The 14,049-nt window shown below is 44.5% G+C and overlaps 1 protein-coding gene across 5 annotated transcripts in view; it reads right to left on the bottom strand.

The window, feature by feature from the left end:
• LOC142573104 (inositol hexakisphosphate kinase 1-like) overlaps positions 1 to 4,823 on the bottom strand; it is a 33,172-nt gene extending 28,349 nt beyond the window's left edge. The window contains exon 1 of one of the 5 annotated variants that reach the window (XM_075682628.1): positions 4,613 to 4,823. The gene's annotated coding sequence lies outside the window, so the exon portion shown is untranslated. Of the gene's footprint in view, positions 1 to 4,157; positions 4,392 to 4,612 lie in introns of those variants that run through there. The other 4 variants (XM_075682630.1, XM_075682631.1, XM_075682632.1 and 1 more) reach the window with 4 other exon arrangements.
• Between the last annotated feature and the right edge of the window lie 9,226 nt (positions 4,824 to 14,049).

Raw genomic sequence — 14,049 nt, 5'->3', positions numbered from 1 at the left:
AGGTTGTCTTTTGTTTAACTTTATTTAAAAAGGAATCTCCTTACAATGCATGAAGACAGTGAAAAACAGGCAAATGCACACCAATTACAAGGTAAAACTCAAAAATTGACTAAAGGCTGTGAGTGTAAGTCTAAAATCATTCAGATGGCTACGTTAGTCAATACCATAGGAATGCATTTCAGCCATAATAATAACATGGCAGCTATTAGGCTATTTGAAATGGATCCTCAAATGTCTGGCAATATTACAGCAAGAGGCGATATTACAGCAAAAAGGACAAAATATGTTTCTCACTGACATTACGCATGTCTTCAGGGTAATCTCTCCTACCACCTGAACTAACCAGAAGGCTAGCAGATGGCCACAGGAAGCGTAAAACAAATGAATTATTCAAATAAGTTCTGCAGAAACCCACAAGGGAATGCAACTGTGGTAGGTATGATGCACCACACCATGATTATTTTTTCCTAGTGAAACTTCCGCCACTCCGCGCACTTGCTTACAAGTTACTTTCTCCCCATGTTCTGAATATACTGTACTGTCCTCGGAAAGTCGTCCACAGTCGTCTACATGCAATTGTAGTTTGTAGATAGCGCAGAGATGAAGCGACTTTTCTGTATTTTTGAGATTGCAGACATTCACGTTTCACTTATTTGACCAGAAATTAGCAATTATGCATTATTGAAGATGCCCTCGCGATCACAAAATCAGCTAATAGCTTTGGTGGGTCCAGCTCATTGCGTTAAAGCTGCATCACAACATCGTGGAACCAAGAGCAAGCAATTTTTCGCTATGTTTGACACAAGATTGTCCCTGCTGCATACTGTGCAATAACAGTTGGCTCACATGTTCACAGAAGCCTCTACGAAAGATCTGCAAAGTTTTCTTACTATGTTCAAAAAGCGTTTCAGCACTCCTTTAACGACATTACACTTCCAGCCAACTCCGCAGAGTTCCAAGAGCTGAACTATGTGGCAGAGGTTCAAATTATGAGGGTGCATTTCAGAAACACTTCTGGGCATTGAAGCATTAACATACGAAAGCCTGTAACCTACAGCTCACAATAGTTGCCATTGTACCTTGCACATGGAAGTCAGGACAAAGCCTTTTTGTCATTATATAGCCACAATATTTCGCAGAGTTGCTTGAAAAACATGTTTGCGTACAGACGCAGAATAAAGAAGACAGTAGTTATTTGACCTAGAAAGAAACATGCACCTCAATACAAGAAATGCTGCAAGCATGAACAAATTGCTCAAATACTATGTTTGGCAGAAATCTGCAAGCTGAAGTAACTTATTTATTCAAACTTCCAGCACTTTGGGCTGTAAACAGGTTCGGCCTCAATCGGACCTCTGTTAGCCCGCTAGTTGGCTCAGATGGTAAAGTGACTGCCCTGAAAAGGCATTGGTCCGAAGGGCTCCATCACCAGAGCAGGATGAATTTTTCATCAACTGTGAAGTGTGCTTTCTCAAGGACAACAAAATGGGTCCCTTTGTAGCATTTTGTGGCAGTTAGGTGGATTCCAATTTTTTTCCCCTTTAAATGAAACGATGTATCTGAGGACTTGCAGAACTTCACTGAATAATGCAGAATGTCTGTGCTTTGTGGATTACAGAAATTCAGATTTTAGAATAGATCATTATTACCTATATCTATCACAATTCTTTTGGGACATTCTGTAAGGCTTTTTTTATCTAAGACATCTCTATATTTCAATACAGATGGGTTTACTGAAGCAAGAATTTACAGCATATCAGAGAATCAAGGCCCTTTCATAGATGTGGCAAAGACAGAACTTTTTTGCTACCATGGTACTATGGTGCATTCGAATTACAGATTAGGTTTGAGCCTTGTGAACTGCACACCGAATGTGAAAACCCTTTAAAAAGAAATTTTAGCAACTCACAGTATCAGTCCGTACGTCAAGTCCGTGCGGGCCCTATGGAAAGTGAGGGCTTCTGTTGCTGTATATTTTTCTACTAAAATTTGCTTTCTGCTATGTCAGAATAATAACTAGCATAGCAAAACCAGAGCTTGGCTATTAAGAACAGCATAGTGAGGGGCTCTGGAATTATTCTTTCTTTTTTTACCGTCCGAGGCTTTTTGGTGCGCAACAATATCTCGCTACATGAGCGCCTTCGTATTTCGCTTCCATGGGGACCAAAATGCGGCCACAGAAGCTGGAAAATGCACTTGTAACTTTGTATTCACATTAATGTGATGGTTTGTGCATTCCTGAATAACTTATAAATCTAATAAGTATACAGATGATCTGTTTGCCTATGATTTAGATCACATAAATGGTCACTTGTGAATATTTCCTTCCTCCTCTCCCATTTTCCTGGTGCTTGTTGCAATACAGATATGAAAATTATCCCCTAGTATCAGCATTAGAGTCCTGTGTTGCACCTTGAGGCAAGTTACGACCTTTTCCAGACATTTTTCCATTGCCCTGTACATGGTCACAGATGTCCCTCCAATACCCCCAACTACAAAAGTACCACAATGTCATTCATAATAGGCTAACTATAATGTTACCAAATGATTAGAAAAAAAAGACACTCTCTGATTGCACTATATCCTGACACTTGAAAAGCAACACAGCATCCAAGTCCAACCATCAAGAAGATTGCTGTACTTGTTATTTTCTAATGACGCATCTTGCATTTCTTTCTTTACCCGCAAATGCCATGTACAGAAGGCAGCTCGCCTCCACAATCTCTTTCGTCAAAGCAATGAGTCAGACACTCGTGTTGGTATGCAGATATCAGCACAAACTGGAAGCCTGCTATTTCCTTGCTCAGTATGCAGTCAGAGATGACAACACATCCTAGGTGAAATGTTGCCCCGTCAGCACCAGCGTTATAACGACTTCCTTTCGTTCTCAGAGCGTGAAGCATGATGACATCTTTTTTTTAGATGTTTCAGCAGTGCTGTGCTATGTACGCAATGCTCTCTTGCAAGGTCTTTCAGAGTGCTGCTGGGGCACGCTGTTCCTTGAGCATTCCTTTTGGGATAATGAGCAATCCGAACATATGTATGTCGAACTCTGCAAAATGATAATCATAATCTGTGTTATCCTTGTTAAAGTGATCTAAGCTCTCTGCCACACCTTTCAAACAAAAAGGCAGCTATACAAATGTAAAAGAATACTCCCAATGTGCTGTCACATCACAAATCCCCAGTCAAACCTATGAAACTAAACGCTGAAAACGAAACATGCTGTTGTAATATATGCGCTCTTGCAGAAGGAGGGTCTTGGCAGCACACGTGGCCTTGTGTCGTGCTAGGCCAATACATGGTTTCGTTCTTCAGCGGGCACATCCGTTTCCGCTGATAATCGTACGCCCACTTCAGACAAAGTAGTAGCAAAGGCGTTGGTAGTAGGTGTCAAAAGGGGGTGACGGCTGAATACGAAGATATGAGCGAGTATTTACTGCGGTTACTACAGTAGTTCGAGCAACGCAGTGGCATAATTATCAAGTAATTTGAAGATTCCTGCGGGCACAAATTTTTGCTCAGACTTCTGCGAAGTAGGCGGTGTCATGTTCGCTATGTAACTACCAGTTCGAATGCCTATTGAGGCGCATGTCTTTTTTATATATGCACAGATATAGTAGTATAGATATAGTAGATATAGCAGTATAGGCCTGCTAATTTGTGTAGTGAGCTACGTTACGTTTACATATGAATTCAAGCCGATCTCGTTTAAGCTACTCGCTGTACCTCCACAGCTGATCACTTAAATACTAAATGGAAACGATAATCTCGAGAGCTTTATCATCACCGTTTTCAAGTACGTGAGAAATGACACGGACAGCTGATTCGCGCTCCGCTGGTTAATCCGCGCAAGACCGTGGATCTTATCTGCTGCCGCACGCGTACGCTACACACACAGCGCACTATCATCTGGGTCGCGCCTCTGCGAGGCCACATCGGCACGCGAACAGAGCGCGCCGTCGCCAAGCCCCATCAGCGGGTCACTGCCACTGGAGCAGAAGTGTGAAACGTGAGGGAAGCGAGCCGTCGGCTCGCGTAAACCAATCGAGCGACGCCGTTGCATCATACGAACGGTGAAAGCAGCCTTGAGAACGTGCCTCGCACGAGAGAGACAAGCAGCACCAGTAGACGCTACCGTGTGCATTGATACTCACACGAGAGATCACAACGCGTGTGCACACACCTTGTGGGGGTTGCCGTGGGGGAAGCCTACGCAGCAGACCGCTCGACGCCACTGGAGGGAGAGCCGACGCCGTGGAAAAACACCGCGTGACCCGAGAGATGCCTACAGAGCCGATGTTGTTCTTGCTGCTGCTGCAGTGATTTCCAGGAAGAATTGAGAGGGGCTGCGCCGTTCACTTCCTTTCGTTTAATTCTTTTATTTCCGTCATTCCCTCCCCACACCCCACGCCCGCCCATCGCCAACCAAGAAGGTTTATTATACTTTGTTTGCTTGTCTCTCCCGCTCTCGAGGAACCGCAGGTCGCGTTCTTTCTTTCCAAAGAGGCGGCTGCGAAAAAAAGAAGCCTCCCACGATCTCCTTCTCCCCACCCGAGCCCGAAGAGTAGAGAGAAAACAGCGTCCGCGGGCGCCACGGGAGACATCCTACCTTGTCAGCGAACACTGCGAAAGTGTGAGTCTATCCGCACTGTGCTGAAGACGCAGGCATCGACGACCGTCACACCACCACTATCGGACAATCAGCCAACGACACGACGCAACACTCGCACAGCACCGCACCGCTCGAGCGTACACCGAATATTGAACGGATGCTCAGCTGGCGAGGCAAGCTGCTGCGCGGGCCAGCATGTGACCTCGAGAACGATTTTCCACAAATTCCTTAGTGGAACAAGCGAGAGTAGCTCCCGGCGAAGTCCGCTAGCGCGGAAAAAAATGCACAGGCGCCCGACAAAGCCCAACGCAAAGAGCGACTATAACGCTCTTAGCGCCACTTGGTAGAGATTACAGGAAACCAAAAGCACCTGCTCGACGCGTGACACTTTGCAGCGGCGCTACGAGCGCAACTATGTTTTGGCTTCCGCGCAATGCTAAAGTTTGGCACCATTTGTCTCCACCACTGACAACGTAGGCGGCACTATGTGCCTCCGCTGTCCATGTGACGACACAGACGCTAGGGCCATTCAGACCACTGAGGGGCTTGCCTTGCCGCGTGACGTTGCAGTAGCGCCCAATGGCGAGCGCCTAGCAACCACGGGAGCGCGGTTCTCCCCTGTTGTTTGCTGTGTTTTGATTCTGTGCAAAGCAGCCGCCGGCTGCTGTTGCCGGAGCGGCTCGAGGCACAGTTGCTTACCCCAGAGCCTGAACCCTCCGCGGTTGCGGGCTAGAAACAGCTCGCGATTCCGTTAATTTCCAAGGACGAAAAATTAGATGTTGCTCGCTGCCGCAGCACAGCTACGCCACGCACGCAATGCTTTCAAAACCGCAAAAATTGCGCTACTTTCACGAGAACTTTCGCAACTCGGGCTCGCTGTTTTGAAAAAATTGTCAACCGCGAGCGCTGTAATTGAAGGAGCTTTTCTCTGACGTAAGTGTAGACGGTGTTAAGTTCTGTGAACGCTGTCTTTAAAGTTTCCTGTCACAGGCAGCGCACTCAGTTCCTCCATGCAGTTAACACTTGATGAGGAGGACACGGCTTGCGCAACAAATTGCAATGACCGAGCAGATAATACATTTCAGCGCTCCATAAATTAAGATGTCATTTAATTATTCAGGGCACGTGCAGCAATTGCTACACTGACGTCGGGACCGTTTTGGTTGATGCCATGTCCATTTAGCTTAAATCCTGGGGACTATAGCTACCATTACGAGATACATATCGATCCACAAAATCTCCCGCAAAAGAATACTGGCGTTCCGCTTCGCTTTCCTCCGCGAGAGAGGCTTGTCGTGTGGGCTCGATGCTGGCTTTGGCGGCCGCATTTTGATGGGGGCGAAATGCAAAATCGCTTGCACGTGCACTTTGATTTAGGTGCACGTTGAATAACCCCAGGTTATCTAAGTCAATTCGGAGTTTCTTTTTAGCCCCAGGAAGCCCTGCATCTGCGATTTGCCAACCAATGTAGACAGTTACAGTGCGGTCAGCCGTAATTTGCTTCCTTTGTCTTTATTTAGTTACTTACGTTACCTATTTATTTATTTCAGTAAACAACCAATTACTACATGATACAAGTAATATGTTCGCTGATCAAGCAATTTACGTGAAGAGGCGGTGGTGTGTAGAGGTGCCATATACGACATTTCTGAAGAAAAGGTAAGCCAGCGATATACACCCTTTTGAAATATGGAATCTCCCACGCGAAACAACAGCATTTAGTCACTTGTATGTGGAGGTGAAGCTGCGCGACACACAGCTGTGTGCAAGTAGATCCGCATAAAATTAAAAATCCTTATCTGGAATTTGATGTGACCGCAGCTTGTAGTGCACATAACGCAAGCCAGGCTACGATATTACCTCCTTATCGTGATCGAGGTGGACTACGCAGATATATCCGAAATTTCGTATATACGTCTAACGCATCGAAGAACGCAGCTCATTTTCTCCCTACAAAAGGCAATTTGTCGCACGTGGAACTGCTAATGACTATCATACTTATAGTATATATTCTGCCTCAAGCGCACTCTTTCAGATTTGTTTTGCTGACTTGAATTTTTTTTTTATTCGAACAAATATTTAAGACGCATATCCTTCGCGTTTTTCGTCACTAGAAATAATCGATACTAAAAAAAAAAATGCAGGCCGCGCACGGCGTAATTCCGCCTGTTAGGATTGATTAACCTAAATTCACTAAGTGAGTTCCCTTCGGGGACATGTTGCGATGGTGAAATTGAAACCGAGCAGAATTTAAGTCATAGCTTGGCACGCAGACAACCAAGCAACTTCGAGATATCTGTGCGCAGAAATTTCGTATACTAAAAAAAAAAAAGATACATTGGCGTTCCAGCTAAGTTCCAAACTGCTATACAAGGATGTGCTTTGTGGGTAACCGTTAATTGGAACGCCGACGTGTTCGGGGCCCATTTCAAGCACGGATACCATATAATGAAAGTACACTACTCGAAATACTTCTACTAACAATGAAGAGATGAGTGCGCAATTGAAACGTGTGCTTTAAGGTGAATAATTAGAAAGAAGAAAAGTTTATCGGCAAATCTTTTTAATTTAGCTATCCACAAATTGGAATTTCTCACGAAGGTAGTTTCTGATTCATCCAGGAATTCATGTGGGAAGGCGGGAAATGCAATCTACAGTCGCAGGCCATTTCCTTATTATTATTATTACTATTATTATTATTATTATTATTATTATTATTAGTAGTAGTAGTAGTAGTAGTAGTAGTAGTAGTAGTAGTATTATGACCGTGCGCACATGCTGGAATCCATGTTAAGCGAAGCTTTAGTGAAGCCGTGACTTAAATGTCATTACAAGCAGCTATAAGTGCAATATGTACAGTCGTGCTTAATTTTCGTCTCATATACAACGTGCAACCTCGTGCAGCGTTCTTTCTTAATAAAGCCCAACAACGTTCACAGGCGATGCCGAAATGGAAGCATCAAATCCACAGGTGCATGCACAGCGTGAGACGTCGACGCGGCGGGGTTAAAAGAGAGGTTTAGTTTAGGGGACGCAAACGGCTTGCGTACGCAAGAACTAGGGGCGACGGTACTGCGCATGCGCAGACCTTTACGTCGGCGTCTGCGCATGTGCAGTGCCATCGCCCCTAGTTCTTGCGTACGCAAGCCGCTTGCGTCCCCTAAACTAATACTCTCTAAAGTTTCGCAGTGACAGCGGCTAAAAAAAAAAAAATCCCAGACAAAACGAACCTGCGAGTAATAGTGATGTGACGTCACACCCATCCCGCATCGCGCATGCGCCGCCGCGCCTCGTGACGTTGTGCCGATCGCTACTCTCCACCTGCGCGACCGCTGTGTTCAAACCAAAAAGGATGACTCAGAAGGGTTTGGGTGCGAGCTAGTTGGTACGGATCATTCATATTTAAAACAGCGCCAAAAAACACGGACAAGGGAGGACACAGGACAGCGCTCGTCCTGTGTCCTCCGTTGTCCGTGTTTTTTGGCGCTGTTTTAAATATGAAAAAAAGGATGAGCGTCGCCACTTGCGCTGCTTCCTCGGAAAAAGGCGTCAGCGAAGGCCGCATCGTCGCCGTGGCTGAGCAACGGTGGCCAGGCGCGCAATATTCGGGGAAGCGCAGCGCGCCCGACGACATCTCGATCTTGCTGAGCCCTGCTGTCCAGCACGGCTCTTCTGTCGACAGGGAGGCTTTTAGTCAACCCGCGCGTCTCGTCAAGCCACGTCTCGTCTCATAGATTATAGCCTGCTGATTCGCTGCTGTCTCTATTCAGACGAAGCAGTTCTATTATTTGGCCAATATCACACCACGTTTGGATGGCTCTATGATTTCTTCGTGTAGATCTTTCGACGGGCACCAACACTGTATACTATACAGGCTGTCCCAGCTAACTTTAGCCAGAGTTTTAAAAAAAATACGCGAATGCCACGCACCTCGAAAGAAGCAACGTAATGTTGTTTACCGTCCGTTGAAGATACTCAAATTATTTTGTTCATTTCGCCTAATTACATTACTAGTGTTAATTAATTCATCATTTTCTAAAATATCTTTAATAGATGAAAAGTGCAAATGAGAAAATTGTAGAGCGACATGAAAAACTTCCGATACAGTTTTCTGTTGCTCAATACGTGCTAAATAAATGTGTTTTTCCGAGCGTGAAAGTAGCCCGCAAATGCACGCAACCGCTGCTCGAGGCACATTGCGTGTAGCATCAGCACGATGTTGCATATTCGTACGTCTTCCTGATTAAGTAAGGAAAATTGGTCTTAACGACTAGAATAGCGAGGAGATGGTCACTTTCTCCACGTACGTGGAGTTGTCGCCTTCCGCATTTAACTGCGTAACCTAAAATGACAATAAGAAAGGGAATATTATAGCTATATTAGTAAATTACCCTTCTACGATTAATGCCAAAAAAAGGACACTCTAATTACCGCGAGAAGACGCGTGGTATAAGCCAGAAAGAACGTAAACACGAACGTAAACACCGTCTTGAAGTTCTCGCACCAAGCAGCGCGCGCTGTGACGTCATTGATTTCGAGGACGTTTTCTGGGGCTTCCGGTTTATTTGTCGGCAAATGAGTAGTACGTTTCATTCTAAAGGAGCCAGATTCTGAACCTACCGATCTTCAATAATTAATTGACTGAGACAGAAGGCGCCCAATTAAGAAAAAAAAAGTGCATTGAAATTCATGACGTCCCATTGACGTATCGTCACTGCGGTTTCGGCTCGAAGTAAAAAAAAATGGAAACATTGACCTCGATTTTCTCTTCTAACAACCAACGTTTTACCGCTAAGTCGACGAAACCAGAGCTTTGAAAAGAATCCTTTGTCAATCAGTAACGATTCGAAGCTCTCTAAGCGATCGAAATATTACACTGGTAAACGCCCGAGCGCCGTAAATAATTTACTAGGATAGTTGTTTCTATGAAGCAGTTCCGGTGTCCGCACAGAAGAGGTGGATGCGTCATGAAGTCACCATGCACTGGCTCCTTCCCATGATTGATGCAGCTGCTACAAGCGAGCTCTGTCTGAAGAAACGCAAGAATCCGTCTAGTTATTAATTTTTTGATGAGCAACGCCATCATATATCACATTAATCGCTTTTAATTTTGTGGTTACCATCTTACTTATGTAACAGGGAATGTTTGAAGTGCGAACTATTTGCAGCCTCGCGGAGGAACAGTGGCTGGGGGTTATGAGGGCGTGGGCGGGGCTTCACTGCAGACTTGAGTTGTATCCGACCATAGGTTATAGAAACGCATCGAGGCGTTTGTACAACTTTGAAAATATGTGTCAGTAAACAAAACAAAAATGTATTTTAACGTTGGTAATTCATACGAGTTGGCATTAGAAACCGACTTCGAAATCGATTGTCTGTGTGATATACCGCAGGCTCTGCGGGTGATATGTATGCCAAATATTTCTGGAAGCGAGCGATACTCTTTAAAAGTATTGAGTCGAGTATACGTCATCTACTGTAAGCCCACTGTGCGCGTTTTATTTGGCCCTACTTTTCTGACTTTGTGTGCCTGACTTGTTGTTAACTTGTTCCGTGTTTTTCTATGCGCCGTAACATTGGTGTATTTATGTGACTGGGACTGAGCGTGTTTCGCTTATTTGTATGGCTCGATCGTTATAGTTTACGTGTGCTTGACTTTAAGCTGGAGTGTGTGTTTACGATTTCCTTTTTTCATACTCTCAACTTTTCCCATTTGCACTTCTATGTGAAAAGAAGTAGCCGGCGCCAATTAAAAGCGCCAACGTTGCTAGACTGAAACACATTAAGAAAGAACAGTAACACACACCCGAAACGGTCGCGGGCAGATAACACTGGCCGAGCCAACGTTGTTGCCACACGGCACCAACGTTGCGACGAGGCTTCTTGCCTTCGTCAGGTCCCCTTGTCGAAACGTTGGTTGCAAGGCTTCCTTTTTTTTTTTTTCTTTTTGCGTGCGTCTTTATTGACGTTTCAAGGCTTCGCTTGCTCGGCCGCCGTTGATCAAAACAGCGTGCGCCTGCACTTTCGAACGATCGAAACATGCAGCGGGGGCGCGCGCATCGCTAATGAAGCGCAACGCGGCGATAGCAACGCATGGCCAGCACGGCCAATGTGGCGTGAAAGCGAACGAGTTTGTTTTTGTCGGCGCCACTTTCCGCCTCGTTGTGGGAGAGACTGCGCGATCGGCTCGGAACTCGTTTGCAACAACGTACGCGAAGACTGGGCACAAATGCACAGCACGAAAGCTCGCACGCGGCCGCTCCTTTCGCGTACGCTGGAACGTATCGACAACGTGATCTTTATTTTAAGACATGTAGGCGTACAAGTGAGACTTCCAAAAAGCGCTCTCTTTCTTTTGTCTTTCTATGACAGCACTGAACCAATATCTGTAAGAAGAACGAGAAAAACACCCGAACGAAGTCAGTCGTCCCATTAATCCTTATTTCGAGGTTTATTTATTCGTTTACATTTATTTATTTGTTTCAGTTACTTACCACACGTCGATAGTTTTCATATGTCATGTGTAGCGGGCAGCCTTCAATAAAGTGCATGCTCCCATTGCGATTCGCATAAGTGTGCCTGCAGGCAACAGTTACGTATGTCTTTTAAACAAAGACGCGCGTGCATTCTTTTTCTGTGGGCATCTCTGTGACTAACTCTCAGTTTTCTTCTCCGGGTATCTCAGTAACACAGAAGTTTGTTTCGCAAGGAAGTTGATCGACACGTTACCAAATCACGTTGCCATCGTGTGGCTCGGTGCCAGTTCTTCCACATTGCACAGCTTTGGTGCCGTCACTCAAGTCTCTCGCTGCCACGTGACCGGGCGAACAAAAGACCTTTCGACAGCGGCGCACTCGAAAGGTCCTTTGCAGTCACGCGGAGCTTCGCAGTCATTTTCGTTCGTCGCCGAGGGCCGGTGTGAGGCTGCGGGCTCGGCGCAAAACAGCCAGCAATGCAACCTCCATCCGAGTCCCAAAAGATCGCTTTGGAACTTAATTATGAGTGATCGTAAAATAAAAGTTACGTTGCCTCTAAATCAATAACATAGACAACAATTTTGTGAGCTGTTGTTTTGGCCAGAAACCCGTAATTTTTATTTCTCACGTCACGTTCTGGCGGCTCCGCGTTGGAGGTCAGTGAACAACTAATTTGTATGTCAGCGGCGGCGAAAGCTAGCGATGAAGTAGCGTCGGGGATGGATCATCGCAGCCAGCGAGCAGACCCCTAGGAGTTAAAATAATAATAATAATAAAGTACGTACGAGAAGCCGCTCATATGTCTTCGCTGTCTTTGATGCGTCAGCTAATTGCTCAGATTAGCAAACATCTGCGAAGGAATTCTTTTACAATTTATTCTTTGTTTTCCTGCGATATAGTGCGAATTTCCATTCAGCATAATTAACGTATGTGACGGCCTTCCTGCCTCTTTTATAGACGGCGTGAAAATAGTGTTGTTGTGAGCGACACACAATTGCTACTAGGGAAGCTTCCTCTAGCTGTTAGCGATGTCGGAGCGATGCTGGCACACGACAATTAGGATTCGATTAGTCCATCTAGTAAGTCATTTAGTGAACGAGCTTAGTCATGCGCATCACTCGCAATCACTCGTGTCGACCGGGCAAATACAGTAAGGAAAAACTTTAGGTCTAAGCCGGTGTTGCAATGACAATTAAGCGTGGGCAAAAGATGATAAAAAATAATTAGGAGAAAGGGGGGGGGGGTCTTCGAATAGGGCTGCAACTTCGGAATCGAATACGAATTTTCGAGAAAAACGACCTTTGAATATCGAATCAAATGAATATTTATTTGCCTTCAATACAAGAATAGGCGCGCGCACAGAAAACTGCTACCCCGATTAGCTTGACGTGGCAGCCGTCCCCTAAATGGGAACAGTGGGTGGGCAGAGAACGTAATAAGAAATAATGTTTTAACAAGTAGCAAAATGGAATGTAAGAGCACAACTTATGGATAAAGAAAGTAAGTGTACAACGTGCACATAAAGAATAAAGGTTTCGTTGGTAACAACGAGGAACATCAAGATTGAGAATAAGGATATAAATTATGCACAATGAAAAAGAAGATAATTACTACGTATTTTTCAAAGATATTACCAAAAAAATGAATAACTGCTCTCCTGTACACTCGCGGTCTATACAGAGCTCTCAGGCACAATTTATGACAATGAAATACACATTAATTCACAATGACGTTCCTGTGGAACAATGTCTCCGCAACCCTTGGTGAAAATTCTTTAGTAGCGAGGTTCTGAAAAAAAAAAAAAAAGCAGACATCTTGGAAAGCACATTTTTTTTTTCACTCGTGTTAGAATACGTTGGTTAAATAGATATCGGTCTATAATACCTTTAATTCGCTTTATCGCCACTTTTATAGAAGGAAATCACTTCTGCAACTGTCAAGTTCGCTGGAAATATTCCAGTGGATAAGATTACATTAAATGTGTGGGCAAGAGGAGTTGCAATCAGATCAACAACATATTTAATAGGCTTAACTTGTGTGTTAGTGATATCGCAGACGTTGCTCCTTTTTAGGTTTAAAATTGAGGAAGATACTTCTTGTTTGTCTTGGACCACAAAAAATATAGAATTGGGATTAGATTATGTTTGCCAGTACGTGTTTAATAACATTATTTTGTGAACATGGAAATTATGATGAGACAGATTTATTGAAGAAGTTGACTAAATTATCCTGCCATACACACACACACACACACACGCAAACACACACACACACACACACACACACACACACACGCACACACACACACACACACACACACACACACACACACACACACACACACACACACACACACACACACACACACACACACACACACACACACACACACACACACACACACACACACACACACAAAGAAACTTTCTCCGTTATATAAGTTATTGTCAATGTGCTGATTTCCACTAGAACGACGAATCACAGTGTTTATATTTCTCCACATTGCATACGACTGCATCGACCGTGTGCGTATTCGGTATCCGGTCGTAACGCGTACACTGGATATTTTCTCATTTATAAACAAAGTGACGTACACTAAATATTGCGTGGAGTCCGTCTAGCAAAAAAATAAAAAATAAAATCAACGCGCGTATTAGCACTATTTGATACATTAATGTGATGCTGTTCACAAGTGGAAGTCCGGTAACCTAAGCGCTACGTGAATGATGAACAACTGAGCTTTCAATTATCTTGTGCACCATGACAATGATAGCTGTCAAGATACAGCGGGTTTCGACACTGACATCTTGACAAGATACAATGACTGTAAAGATGTGTCAAGTACCTCAGGGCTTACTCCACACACTGAGCCACATTAAAAAATTCTTTTTTTTTCTTAAGTCCACAGAGGTATGAAACGCGTTGTTGCGGGTAGTTATCTACACGGAAGTTATCGAA

Source organism: Dermacentor variabilis, chromosome 2, assembly GCF_050947875.1.
Source record: "Dermacentor variabilis isolate Ectoservices chromosome 2, ASM5094787v1, whole genome shotgun sequence".
NCBI classification, from domain to species: domain Eukaryota; kingdom Metazoa; phylum Arthropoda; class Arachnida; order Ixodida; family Ixodidae; genus Dermacentor; species Dermacentor variabilis.
The sequence above is the reverse complement of the archived record's forward strand: the minus strand, read 5'-3'. Positions and strand labels throughout refer to the sequence as shown.